General features: G+C 42.4%; 1 long non-coding RNA gene across 9 annotated transcripts in view; it reads right to left on the bottom strand.

Moving 5' to 3' along the window:
• The window catches only part of LOC114100399 (uncharacterized), a 238,501-nt gene extending 224,881 nt beyond the window's left edge, over positions 1-13,620 (bottom strand). For 6 of the 9 annotated variants that reach the window (XR_011706769.1, XR_011706768.1, XR_003584067.3 and 3 more), the window contains exons 1-2: positions 13,347-13,617; positions 12,635-12,722 (exon numbers count right to left, since the gene is read on the bottom strand). This is a non-coding gene — a long non-coding RNA (uncharacterized lncRNA). Of the gene's footprint in view, positions 1-12,634; positions 12,723-13,346 lie in introns of all 9 variants that reach the window. The other 3 variants (XR_003584062.3, XR_011706767.1, XR_003584065.3) reach the window with 2 other exon arrangements.
• Between the last annotated feature and the right edge of the window lie 974 nt (positions 13,621-14,594).

A 14,594-nucleotide genomic window follows, 5' to 3' on the forward strand; every position in this document is an offset into this window, starting at 1 on the left:
TGTACTAATACCCTCTAAAGATGTGGATTGGGGGGGGCAGGTACCAAGGATTGAACTCAGGAGCATTCAACCACTGAGCCAATTTGTATTTTATTTAGAGACAGGGTCTCACTGAGTTGCTTAGTGCCTCAGTAAATTGCTGAAACTGGCTTTGAACTCACCATCCTCCTGTCTCAGTCCCCTGAGCTGCTGGGACTACAGGCACGCACCACCACACCCAAGTAAGACTTGGTTCTTCGCAAGTATATGGGGTGGGAAAATTTATAAATTTTTGTCAAATGAACTAAAACCTTTTTTTTTTAAATATTTATTTTTTAGTCCTTGGTGGCAGACACAACATCTTTGTTTGTATGTGGTGCTGAGGATCGAACCCGGGCCACACACATGCCCAGGCAAGCACGCTACCGCTTGAGCCACATCCCCAGCCCCTGAACTGAAACCTTTTGATAGGGTTTTAAAAGACTAGCTTAATCCCTTCTCAATGTCATTAATAAGATAGCAGGGCCAGAATTCCATAAGATCACTTCTACTTTGGAGTGAACTTTGTTGGTGGTAGTGTTTGCTTGCTTGCTTGTTTGCAGCACTGGGGACCGAGCCCAGAGCCTTGTGCATGTTAGGCAAGTGCTCTACCACTGAGCTCCTTTATATCCCCAGCTCCTTTTTTAATTGTATTTTAAGGCAGGATCTTGCTAAGTTCCCAGACAGGACTTGAATTTGCCATCCTCCCGTCTCAGCTTCCCAAATAGCTGGGATTATAGGTGTGCACCACCACGCCCAGCCACTCCTAGTTACTAATGAGGAAAAACAATATGTCTGCATATAAGCTCATCTGATTTTCAAGCTCATCCACTCAGAATGGAAAAGGCACAAAGTCTTCAATGAAAATCTGGGGGCATAAAGCAATTGGAATTTGCATACCCTGTGTGGAATGTAAACCACTTCAGAAAAAATATTTGTTAGTACCTATTGAAGCTAAAAAAAAAAAAACACCTATAATCAGCAGAACATTATTCAACCATAAAAAAGAATGAACCGGGGAATGAAGCTGACCAAATTATGCTATGTGTATGTATGAATATATCACAGTGCATTCCAATTTTATATATAACTATAATGTACCAATAAACAAATTAAACAAATAAATAAGTAGAAGGAAGACGACTAGAGTAGAGAAAGTGAAAGGGGAGGAATGGAGGAAATACTAGGGATTGAAATGAAGAAAACTGGAGATGGGCATGGTGGCACATGCCTGTAATGCCAGCAGCTTGGGAGGCTGAGGCAGGAGGATCACGAATTCAAAGCCAGCCTCAGCAACTTAGCGAGGCGCTAAGCAACTCGATGAGACCCTGTCTCTAAATAAAATACAAAAAAGGGATGGGGATGTGGCTCAGTGGTATTTGAGTGCCCCTGAGTTCAATCTTTGGTACCAAAAAAAACAATTGGGGAACAACTTTGTTATATCATTTATGACTATGTCATAAATGAACCTCACTATTGTATATAAAACTACAATGCAGTAAAAAAAAAGTTACTTTAAAATGTTTAATAATTTTATTTAAAATTTAATAATTTTATTTAAAATTTTTAATAATTTTAAAAAATGAAATCAGGGCTGAGATAGAGGTTAGTGGTAGAGCACTTGCCTAGCATGTGCAAGGCCCTGGGTTCAATCCCCAGTACCACAAAAAGAAAGGGGGATAAAAAGAAAAGGACAATTCACTCAGGAAAGGAGGATTGAAAGGAAGTTCATTGGAGAACACAAAAGAATGAAATCCTGTCATCTCAGCAACATGAGTGGAACCAAGGGACATGAGGTTAGGTGAAACGAACCAGGCACAGAACACAAACTCATATGTGGAGGCTTAAAAAGTTGATTAAAAGAAGCTGGGAGCAGTGGTGCACACCTGTAATCCCAGTGGCTCAGGAGGCTGAGGCAGGAGGATCACGAGCTCAAAGCCAGCCTCAGCAACAGGAAGGCACCAAGCAACTCACTGAGACCCTGTCTCTAAATAAAATACTAAATAGGGCTGGGGATGTGGCTCAGTAGTCACAAGTCCCTGAGTTTAACCCCTGGTATCCCCGCCAAAAAAAATGGGCTAGGGACATGGCTAAGTGGATAAGTGCCCCTGGGTTCAATCCCTGGTACCAAAATAAATAAATAAATAAATGTAGATCAAAGAAATTAGTAGAAAAGTGGTCACTAGACACTAGGAAGGGGAGAGGGATGGGGGCTAAAGGGAATTTGGGTAATTGGGACCAAGACACAGTTAGATAGGAGGAATAAGTCCTGATGCTCTTCAGCACAGTCCTAATGTTGTAAATCATAATTTAAAAAAAAAAACCAATCCTACATTTTATGAGGAACTAAAATGAATTTGAAAACTCTAAGCACAAAGATATGATAACTGTATAAGGAGATGGAAATGCTAATTGCCCTGATTTAATCATTACACATTATATACATGTATACACACTACCCATAAATATGTAAAATTATTATATTAATTAAAAAGAAAAATGATAATTTTTTTTAAAACCCACAAATACATATCCAATGATTCCACTCCCAGGTACAGAAATGCCCACCAATGTAAATGAGATGGACATCATTACTGTAGGTACACATATGATTGCACGAATGGTGCATCTCTACATCAAGTACAAGCAGAGAATTGAAATGTTGCACTCCTTTTGTGTTCAATGAATTGAAATGCATTCTACTGTCATGTACAACTAAGCAGAAAAAACAATAATAATAATTAAAAAAGAAAGAAATGCCCAATGTTAGCTCTGATAGACTGATGCTATAAGATCATAGCCACATTACTTACAACAACCTCCAAATGGAAACACCCAAACTCTCATTGATAGTGGAGTGGATAATTGTGGTATAAATTCATACAAAAAAATACTAGACACCACTAAGTTCAAGCAATCCACAACTGTGCATGGCAATATGGATTAATTTCACCAACATCATGTTGAATAAAAGAAGCCAGGCACCAAAAATGTATATATAGTATGATTCCAAAAATATCAAACTATACGAGCAGCTCAAAGTAATATATGCTGGTAGAAGTCAGGATAGCAGTTGCCCCCGGGTGAGGAAGTGAGCAGAAAAGAACATGAGCAGCAATGAGCACTGGTTACGTGGACCTGTTAGCTTGTGAAAATTCTTGTGATACGGGCACCCTTCTTCATTAAGAAGCTTTTAAAGTGATATCAGGCCATTACAGTACAGATTTTAAGTGGTGGCTGTTGCTGCAGGAGGCAGGCTCTCAGTCTGGGACAGGGGCTAAAACTTCTGTGGCTGGATCAGGGCTCAGCCAGGATGAGGTTCCCTGTGGATCCAGGGCCAACACTCAACTGTGACTGAATCAGGGGTCATCTTTGCCCCATGGCCTCGGCTTGACCACTGCCATTCCAGAGTCTGACCACTTGATGTCTCTACTCGACAAACTGCTAAACAAGGAGGCTGGATAGAGCTTCCAGGACCCATGTTAACCCTGAGCTCGGGGAAATATTGGGAAATGCCAGAGAATGAATCTGAGCAGCCGCAGAGCTGGCCGATCTGGACTAGGATCCAGGCCTGGTATAACAGTGGCCAGCCATGGGAACCCCAAGAGGCACACTCAGCTCAGACCTCCCCCACTTTGCTCCCACGAAGGCAGCATTGGTCAGTCAGTCGGTGTGTAATGAGCCCTGTTCTGAGTCAGGCACTGAGGATCAGGGGAGGGTGAGCAGGACACAGTTCCTGTCTTCACAGAGCCCAGTTAGGTTTTCCCCTCCCCACTCCTGGCCAGCCTCTCCCTGCCCAGCACTCATAACTCTCTCCACCCCAGAAAAATCCCCAACCAGTTTCTCCGCCAGGACCCCCTTTTCTTGTTTGTTGTCTGTCTCTCCCCCTAGAATAGATTCCAAGGAGCAGGGGCCGCACACACGTGTCTTGTGAAGCCTGGTGTGCTCAGGGTCTGGTCCAGAGTAAAGCACCAAACTCTGTTGAATAGAACTTGGATAGCAATGAGGTGGTCACTTCCTCCCTGTGGAGCCAAACAAAACAGCAGGGGAACTTTGTCTGTCTGGGTCTCTGGCGCCGCAGGCTCCCCAGACCTTGCAATTCTGGATGAAACTTTGATGGGGTCTCAGAAGGACTGAGAGCTAGAGGTTTCACGGCCAAAAGCACTGCAGGGCAGAAGGTGCTGCCAGCCTAGCTAACGGACCCAGGCAGTTCCACTTCCCCTTTTTCAAAAGTAAATACATGCAGGGAGGGAGGAGGCAGGCGTCCACACCACCCTTTGATAAGCCGAGAGGCCTGGCTACTAAAAGCAGGAAATATAAGCCGGCAGAAACTTACTTGGGTGCTCTGCCTGCCTACACCTCCAGGCAGCCTGCCAACCACCTCCATCCAGCCTAGGCAGATGATGAAGGGCAGAAAGACCAACTGGGTTGGAGCCTGCTTGGATCCTGGGAAAGAGACCTGGGGATGAGGCAGGCAGGGCATAACTTTGGGGAAAGGAAATGAAGAGTTAGACCTGCAGACAGGAGGGAGAAGGAAATGAGAACCTGAGGCACAGTCTCAGATGGTCACATGGATGTGGGCAGCTGTCCAGGACATTCAGAGGACCAGTTTGAGCCCATTCATTTGATAACAAACATGAGAGGTACTAGAATGGGTCTCCAGCACCAAGGTCTACATCCTATCACCCCATTCATGTCCAATCAACATATCCGTGTGCACTGTTTCATTGGGGTCTAGAGCAGACCAGCACTGTCCAATAGAACTTTCTACAGTGATGGAAATTTCTATAGCTGGGTGTTCCAATATGGTAGCCATGAAGCACACATAGCTCATGGCTACCATATTGGGCAGCATGGTTATAGACTTCCGTGTAAGGTATGCATATATATTATATGTAAAAATATAAAATAACCTCATTTTTCTATAACTGAATTTTATTTATATCTCAAGTGCCTATCCTGCTTAGTGGTAGATAATAACTCTAAATAAACTCAGGTTAAAAATTCAGTCAAGTGAGCGCTTCCTACATCTCTTCACCCAGAGTGCATCTAGGTTTTGGGGCAGACCAGAGTGTATAGCCAACACCCAAGCACTGGGAAGGAGGATATCAGGGACCTTAGAGGCCACTGTCTATGCTGCCATTCAGCTATTAATCCATGTCCTATTCACTTAATCTCTTTTTTCATCTCCACACTTCATCTCTGGGTTCTATAATTGCTATCACCCCTGCAGGGGCAGGAGAAGCAGGTAAAAAAATCTCTTCGCAGAGACCCAAACCAGCATCTAACTCTATTGTTTCCAGCTATCCACATATGTCCATACTTCTATTCCCCTTTTTAATTATAATAAAAGCAACTAATACTTACTGAACACCAAGAATGAACCAGCTATATTATAAGCACTTTAAAACCATTATCCTGGCCAGGCACAGTGGACTACACTTGTCATCCCAGTTACTTGGGAGGCTGAGACTAGAGGATCACATGTTTGAGGCCAGCCTCAGCAACTTAGTGAGACCCCCAACAACTTAGAGAGAAACTGTTTCAAAATAAAAAATAAAATGGACTCCATTTTATTTTTCAGTGGTGAAGTCTCTGGGTTCAATCCCCAGTACAAAAAAAAAACAAAAACAAAAAAGCACTAGTATATTTAGTATTCCTAACAACCTTCTGAGGCAAATACTGCTATTATTTCCATTTTACACTTGGAAAACTGAGACACAGAGAAGTATTTTGAAAAGGCTCATGCAGAAAGTATTCCTAGACAGAACCTCAAAACCAATATTGCAAATGCATTTACCTAATAATACCATTTATAGAAATCAATCCAAAAAAAAATACTGGCAAGGGCCTGACATAAAGATGTTTGTTGCAGCACTCTGTAATATCTATCCACAAGGAATTGAGTAAATAAATTATGGTACATTTATACAATGGAAAACTATGCAGCTATAAAAAGAAAGGAGCATCATCTCCACATAATGGAATATAGTGATTTTTTGGAATATATTGTCAAATGAAAGAAGAAAAGTATGGTGTGTTGCCATTTATATAGGAAAGAGGGAATATAGCCATATAAACACATACATTTTTTTTTTTTCCTTTTGGTGGTGCTGGGATTGAACTCAGGGCCTCATGTATGCTAGACAAGTGTTATGTTGCTATTCTTATATTTTTAATAGAAAAAATTGTTAATGGTTACCTATCATGAAGGGTTATACTAGAATTGAGCAGAATAGAAATTAGACTTACCTCGAGATAGTTTATTTTGAAGATTTGCTTATGGAATAATATAAATATTCCATATAATTATTGAAACAAAGTTGATTTTAAATTAAGTAATTCCTGAACTTGAAAGCAAAATTAAACAAAGGTCCCAAAGGACAAGAAGAACTACAAAAAGAAAATCTTAAAATGTTTTCCACAACCATACTATTAATAAAAAATTGTTATTTTGTATACATTATAGGATTGAGCAAATAAACCTAATGTTGTTACCGTTAAAAACCAAAATTCCTGGCGTGCAAGCGCGTGCGGACACACACACACACACACACAAAAAAAAAAAGAATTGCAAATATAAAATCAAATAAGTAAAAACACTAAAGTCTAAATTGACATTTAAAATATCAGTATGAACTCGAGATCTCTTTTTAAAACAAAATTGTTTTTTCTGTCTCTACCCAATAAAATGGCTTATAAACCATTCCCAATACAGTAGCTATGGGCACCCCTAGAGAAAAGATTGTGAAAGATCTAAACACCACTTCCCATCAAAGACCCAGAGCTCATTGGCTCAAGTGGCTGATTAAAGGTCTGGAGTAAAAATTGCACAAGATAAACCTGAAAGAGCTTGTCATTTCAGAAGACAATGACGCTACAGGGACATGTCAAAAGGCCGAGGATTTTATTAGCCAAAGACAGACATTTGGAGCATCAGTAAGTGTAAAATCGAACATTTAAAATTCCTACATTTATAATGTTACTCCAGGAAAGAAAGAAAGAAAGGGAGGGAGGGAGGGAGGGAGGGAGGAAGAACAAAGGATGGGGGGAAGGAGGGAGAAAGGCAAAGAAAAAGAAACCCTCCTTGGATTCCCTTTGGGCTTGTTAGGGAACCAACTCATTATTTTGAAAAGTGGTAAATAAAGGAAAGAATCAAGCATTTTTCTGACTTCCTATAATGAACTGTATCTCTTTGCAACAAAATAATGGGTAGCAGGAAGTGCTCTTTAAAGAGGTATTTAAACTAATAAATGAGAAAAAAATTGTAAATATTGGAATTTTGAGGCTGGGTACCGTGATGCACACCTATAATCCCAGGAACTCAGTATGCTAAGGCAGGAGGATCACAAGTTTGAGGCCCTAAGCAACTTGGTGAGATTCTATCTCCAAGTAAAAGGGCTGGGGATATAGCTGAATGGTAAAGTACCACTGGGTGAAATCCTCAGTACAAAAAAAAAAAAAAGAATTTTGCATTTTATAGCCCTTTCATAAAACCACAGATCTGGGTCAGGAATTAGCCAGAATGACAGACAAGCATGAGGAATGTGCCTCCTTGTGGAAATACTCAACACTGCCTATGAAATATCCTTGATAAAAACATTCAGTGGGACTCTAGTCACATAAAATTAAAGTCAGAGGAATATGTTAAACGACACCACAGGAATGCAATGACCAAATTCCAGAATGTAGGAAACTCTGCAAGACAAATACCTTATTTCTTCAATAAATAAATTGAACACAGAAAAAGAAAGGACCTCTCCAAATCCTACCTATTCCACCTCCCACACTTTCAAAACAAAAGAGAGAGGCAAAAGGAGAACCTATCGGCTAAACCTAACAATCAAGTGCAATGGCAGCCCTTATTTGGATCTTAATACAAACAAACACATTATAGTTTTTTAATTATGGAACAATTGGGTATGTTTGAATACTGACTGGAAATTTGATAAAATGAAGACATTTTTGTTGATTTTTAAGGTATAATAATAGTATCATGGTTACATACCATATAAAGATGCCCCCTCAAGGCCACCACCTCCCTACAGCTGTACTGGTACTGGGGATGGAACCCAGGGCCTCAGGCATGCTAGGAAAACACTCTACCACTGAGATAATTAATCCCCAGCTCCATTTAGAGTTCTTATCTTTTAGAGAGACATACTGAAATGTTACAGATGAAGCAATAGGGTGTTTGAAATTTGCATCAAAATAATCCAATAGAACGTGGGCTACATGAAGGGGGGTTGCTATCTTATTCTCTTTAATTTTGTGAATACTTGAAATTTTCCATAATAAACAGTATCAAGGGGAAAAAAAGCTAACATTGACTCATTTTCATTCTTTCTACATTTTTGCTACTAAAAAAAAAAAAAACAAAAACAAAAAACTACCACCGCCAACGCTGAACTTGGTAGTTTGAACCAGAGAAAGGCAATGGGCTAAAAGGTGTTGTACCAAAAAAAAAAAAAAGAAAAGAAAGAAAAAAGAAAAGTTAATACTTCAAAATATTTTTTGAATTGAGGTGAAATTCACATAATATAAAATTAACTAAAAGTATAGAGTTCAGTGGTATTTGATATATTCACAACGTGTAATTGCCTCCTCTAAAGTTCTGAAGCATCCATCACCCCAAAAGGAAGGCCCATATCCATAAAGCACTCACTTCCCCAGGCCCTGGCAACCACCCATCTACTGTGTTTCTACTAATTTACTGATTCTGGATATTTCCTAAAAATGGAATCATCCAATGGGGACCAACCTCATAGTCGCCGTGCTCTGTCACACACCAGACGCTGGCTAAGTGCTAGAGGTAAGATGAGGAAGAGGACAGACCTGACCCCTGCCTTCATGGGGCTTACTAGAGGGACATTATTCAAATAAACACATACAATTCACTAGCTAACTGCAAATGTGCAAATGATGCAGAGAACAAAACCCATGGGAAGGACAAATGAGGGGGCCTGATCTAATCTGGGGAAGGAGGGAAGGCTTCTCTGAAGAGAGGACATCTGAGCTGAGCCCTGAGGAATGAGCAGGGGCTAAGCCAGGGAAAGAGGAGATTAACAAATGGTTGCCAGTCAGAATGGAGCTGTGGAAGGCAAAGTGGGAGACTGAGAGGTATAGACAGAGGAGTCAGGAAAGTTGATTTGGTTTATTTTTGTTTTTGTTTTATTAGCCAAAGTCCATGGTTTACATTAGCGTTCACTCTTTCTTTTGTACAGCTTGCTGGGTTTTTAACAAATACAGAATGGCATGAATTCGTCAATGACAAGCGTCATACAGAACGGTTTTGTGGTGCTAAAAATACCCTGTGCTTCACATATTTATCCCTCCCTGTCCACCACCCCCTCCCCAGATGTTGGCAACTACAGATCGTTGTTCCTATCTTTGGTAGTTGTGATTTTACTAAAATGTCATATAGTCGAAACCACAAAACAGGTAGCCTCTTCAGACTGCTTTTTTTTCCACTTGGCAATATTCATTTAGGGTTCCTCCTCGTCTTCTTATTCCTTGTGAGTGTGTTGTGCATGTGTGTGATAGAGGTGGTGATAAAGTAATATAACATAAAGTTGTCATTTCAACCATTTATTTTTATTTATTTTTTTGAGACAGGGTCTCACTATGTTGCTCAATCTGTGCTCAAACTCCTGAGATCAAGTGATAGTCCTCCATAGTTTGGGGATGACAGGGATGTGCCACTGTGCTGGGCTGCCACTGTAGCCATTTTTAAATGCACAGTTCAGTGGAATTCACATAGTTGTGCAACCATCGCCACCAGCCACCTCCAGAACTTAGCTGATTCCTTTTTATTGCTTAATAAATTCTACCATATGAATGTACCATGGTTTGTTTATCCACCCACCAATTGATGGAAGATTTGTTTTTAAACAAGACCACCAGTGGGACAACCAATTGGCAGAGGCTACTGCTGCTGCCCAGGCAAGAGAGGATAGTGGGGGCTGGGGATGTGGCTCAAGCAGTAGTGCGCTCGCCTGGCATGCGTGCAGCCCGGGTTCCATCCTCAGTACCACATACAAACAAAGATGTTGTGTCCGCCGAAAACTAAAAAATAAATATAAAAAAAAAAAAAAAGAGAGAGAGAGAGAGAGAGAGAGGATAGTGGCTTCTGCTGGGGTGAACTCAGTGAACAAATGAAAAGAAATGAGTTGGCACTGGCAAGACCTGCAGATAGATAGTTAGTGGGGTTGAGAAGTTAAGGATGAGATACAGCTTTCTGGCTTGCGTGACCAGGTGGATAGATGGTGGTATCATTGACTGAGATGGGAAATGGATTTGGGAGAAGGCCATGAATTCAGCTTTGGATCTGAAGTGTTGAGTTTAAAGTGCCTGAGAGACATCCAAGTGGGCGTGTGATGTGTCCTATGGGCTTAAGGGCCTAGAGCACAGACCTGTTCCCTCTCACTCTTTCCCCTCCCCACCACACAAGTTATTCTCTGGGCCTTATTTCTGTTCCTGAACTGGCTAAGTTCCCTCCATCCCAGGAACCATGGCACTGCTACTCCCTTTGCCTGGAACCCTTCTGCCCCGAGAAGGTCACTTGTCTAGCCCCTTCTATACATTCAGATCTTACATCAAACATTGCCTATTCAGAGAATCCTTCCAAAAACCCAGCTAAAGTCAGTGACAGGAGAGAGCCTAGGGATCTCACTGGTCAAATTGTGCTGTAACAGTGAGACAGGGGAAAAAAAAAAAACAAAAAAACTTCCAAGGATAAAGAGGAAAGGCAGACAAGAAAAGACTGGTTAACAGGTCCAAAATTACAGTTAGAAATAAGGAACAAGCTGGGCATTGTGCACAAGTTGTAGTCCCAGGGATGCTGAGGTGGAAGGATCACTTGCGCCCACAAATTCAAGACCAACCTGAGCGACATAGTGAGATCCATCTCAAAAAAAAAAAAAAGTTCTAGAGTCTATAGCACAGTAGGGTGACTAAAGTTAATAATAATTCATTGTGTATTTCAAAATAACAAAAGAAAGGATTTCAAATATTCTCTCCATGCAGGCAATGGATAAGCTAACAACTTTGATTTGATCATTACACAATGTACACATATATCGAAATAGCACACTTATCATGTGTTAACTAAAAATGATTTTTTTTAAATTCCAGAAACTTAGTGCTTATAACAATAAACATTCATTTCTCACCCAGAGGTCTGCAGGTCAACTCGACTCAGCAGGGCTTTTCTGAACTGGGCTGAGCTCCAGGCTGTGGGTCATGCATGGCTGCCTCACATGTCTTCTCATTCTGAGACCAGCTGAAGAACCCCCCCACAACACTGCCTGGAGTTCTCATGGCCAAGGACAGTTGCTCAAGAAGTGGGAATGGAAACATTCAGTACCTTAGAGCTGGCCCCTGTCATTTCCACACATATTCTCTTGGCCAAAGCAAGTCACATGGCTAAGTTCAATATCAACAGGGTAAGGAAGTATATTCCTCCCACAGTGGGGAGGTCTGGAGGAAGTAAATATTTGCTGAACAATAATATAATCTAGCAAATGACCCAACTCTATTTTTCCTATATGGCCATGTTTATTGAGAAATACCCTACTCTTACAACGTAAGATTTTCTATAAATGAATGAGTGCATGGGAGAATGTGCCTTTCCAGGCAGGAAGATCGTGTGTGTGTGTGTGTGTGTGTGTGTGTGTGTGTGTGCGTTTTGTGTATTACTGGGGATTGAACCCAGGGACGATCTACCACTGAGCTATATCCCCAGCCCTATTAATTTATTTTTCTTTTGAAACAGGGTCGTATCTTACTAAGTTGCTGAGGCTGGCCTTAAACTTGCAATCCTCCTGCATCAGCCTCCTGAGATACTAGGATTACAGGAGGGTGCCAACACACACCAAGCTTCGCTCCACTCTTCAAATGAGGAACGAGAGGCTCAGAGAAAGGAAGTGACTTGCCAAAAGTTATAGAAACCACCTGTGGCTTTTCTGGTGCCTACAGCTTAGTTCCCCCACATGTGGGAAATGAAGCAGCAAAAAGCTGTTTTCAGGGTAGCAAGGCTATATACCACCTATTTTTGTCTTCTCACCGAGACTTGATTGACAGACACATAATCAGGGGTAAGTCTACCAGAGCATCTCCTTGCTGATTCAATCTCAGTTCTCACTTTGAAGCCAGGTAGGACCCTGATTCATCATTTCCAGATCTCCAAGTCCCAGATGGCAGATGTGCATTGAATAGGTGAGTCATTGGTACCTTGGTAGTTTTAATTGCTGACTAAGAGTTTCATGAATTCTCTGTCCTGCCCCAACTGTGCCTTCCCCTAAGGTACAAGCAGTCACCTCTGCCTTTACAGGGACCTGCGGGATTGAACAGAATGGGACACTCGGTGGAGCTTAAAAATGAAGAACAAGCAGAGGAAAAGTCTGGAAGGATATGCCTCAGATAAACAGTGAGTGATTCTTTTGAAGCAGGGCTACTTACGACTTAAGCTCTCCATTTTGGGACTTTATGTAACATTTGAACAGTTAATAATATTTTGCTTCTACAGATGTGACTACAGGTATGCTTCTGATTGCATAGGTTGCTATCATTAAGAAGAAAAAAATTGACCTGGAAATATTTTAAAGTTCATACTTACGTGCAGAAAGCAATTCCTGGCTGGTTGGTTGGGAAACTCCTGAAAATCTTCTTCTTCCAGAATCCTACTCCCACACATTGTCAGAAAGCTGTTTTCAGAAACACTGAGTCAATTCCCAACCACTCCCTCAGTCGGCAAGCCAGTGAACACCTACCACACGCCTAGTGCTGAGTGAGCCATCAGGGTGACAGGTGAACAGGCAGGGAAACAGGTGGTAGCCAGAGTCAGCAAGGCCCACATTCATACCATAGTTGACATGGATGGGGCTGACCATGGGCCAGACACCGTGCTAAGTGCTCTCCGTGGATTATCACATTTGATCCGCACAACAAGCTGATGAGGTAGGAGTTATTATTATGCTGCTTTACAGCTGTGGAAACTGGAGTGCAGAGAGGCAAAGGAACTTGCCCAAGGTCACAAACTAGCAGATGGTGGAACTGACATTTGATTCCAGAGCTTGTGAGCTTAACTGCTACCCCACACTGCCTCCCACAAGGAACTTGTCCAAATTCCATGACCAGTAAGTGGCAGAGTCAGAATTCAAACCAGGAAAGGTTCACCAGCCTCCCAAGAATATGCTCTGAACTGGTAAGTCGTCCTTCTCCCTTTCAAGCCTCCCCACTTCTAGATGCTGCACAAACATGCTGGGTGACCTTGGTTAGCCTTTCTGAGCCTGCTGTCACTGCCGCAAAATGGGAAGAATGCTGCTTACCCAAAGGAGCTGTAGAGAGGCTTATTTGAGAAGCCGGTTCCTCCGTGGGCTTGGTAGGCACTCGGTAGAGATCTGTGTTCTTCTTGCTTTCCAGGAGTTTAGTGCAGTCGGCCAAGTGGATGCAGGAGCAAGTCTATCCAATAAGCTCTATGACTGAGGTGTACTATGAGCTGGGGGCCAGGAGAGGGCCAGGAGAGGGTTAAAAGTCAAGGGTTGCCATGTATCCAGAAAACTCAGTTGAGGGAACACTGGAATAAACAATCCCCAGAAGGAGGGCAGTTTAGTTCGTCATCTTTCCTGTTTTCCAAGCCTGGCCCAGTCCCAGAACCTCTTCTTAATCTTGTCAGAATTTGGCCCTCTGCCCAGGAAGGAGCCATCAGGAGCCTCAAAGTGAGCCAAGTCTTCAAGGAAGTGATGTCTTTTGTGGGTCAAGAAGAGAAGCCAGGAGTGGTGGCACACATTTGTAATCTTAGCTACTAGGGAGGCTGAGGCAGGAAGACCAAAAGTTTAAGGCCCAGCCTGGTAAAAATAAATAAAGGGCTGGGGGATGTGTGTTATATCATTGGTAGCGATCTTACCTAGCATATGTGAGTAAGGCCTCAGTGTACTGAGAGAGAGAGAGAGAGAGAGCGCACAAGAATCTTTCTGGGAGAGAGAAGGAGGCAAAGACAGAATCAGGGAAGGGTCTAGCCAGCAGACTAGTCCATGAACCAGTGGAGAAACTGAGGCTTAGAACAAAGCAAGGCTTACTGATAATGCTGGTGGCAGAGTTGGGACTAGGAGCCTATATTACTGGCTCCCAGAGCAGAGTCCTGTCCACTGCAAATGCCAGCTGCTCACCTGCTTCTTACTCCAGGACCACCCCCCTTTTCCCGCAACTCCTTCCAGTACCATCTCCCCTTACCGCACTAGAGACTTCAGATGCACAGCTATGGGTCCTGCGGATACTAGAGAAGGAATCAGCAGCTGCAAACACCTTAGTGGGCTTGTCCCTGTGGGAAATGAGGATGAGAGACCGTCTGAAAGAAGGAACCAGTGACTCCTGAGCACCTACTACATGTCTGTGCCGTGGCTGGCACCTTCAATACTTCACATCAGCTACTTCTCACACTAACTCTGGGAAGTAGGTTGCATCCCCATTTTGCAGATGAGCAACCTGGGGTTCATGGGAGAGATGCTTCCCTCTCAACTTTACCTGCAGCCCATAACTCTCCTCTGAGCTCTGGGCTGGGCTATCCACTTTGTCGT

The sequence above is a fragment of the Marmota flaviventris genome, chromosome 2, assembly GCF_047511675.1.
Source record: "Marmota flaviventris isolate mMarFla1 chromosome 2, mMarFla1.hap1, whole genome shotgun sequence".
Lineage (NCBI taxonomy): Eukaryota > Metazoa > Chordata > Mammalia > Rodentia > Sciuridae > Marmota > Marmota flaviventris.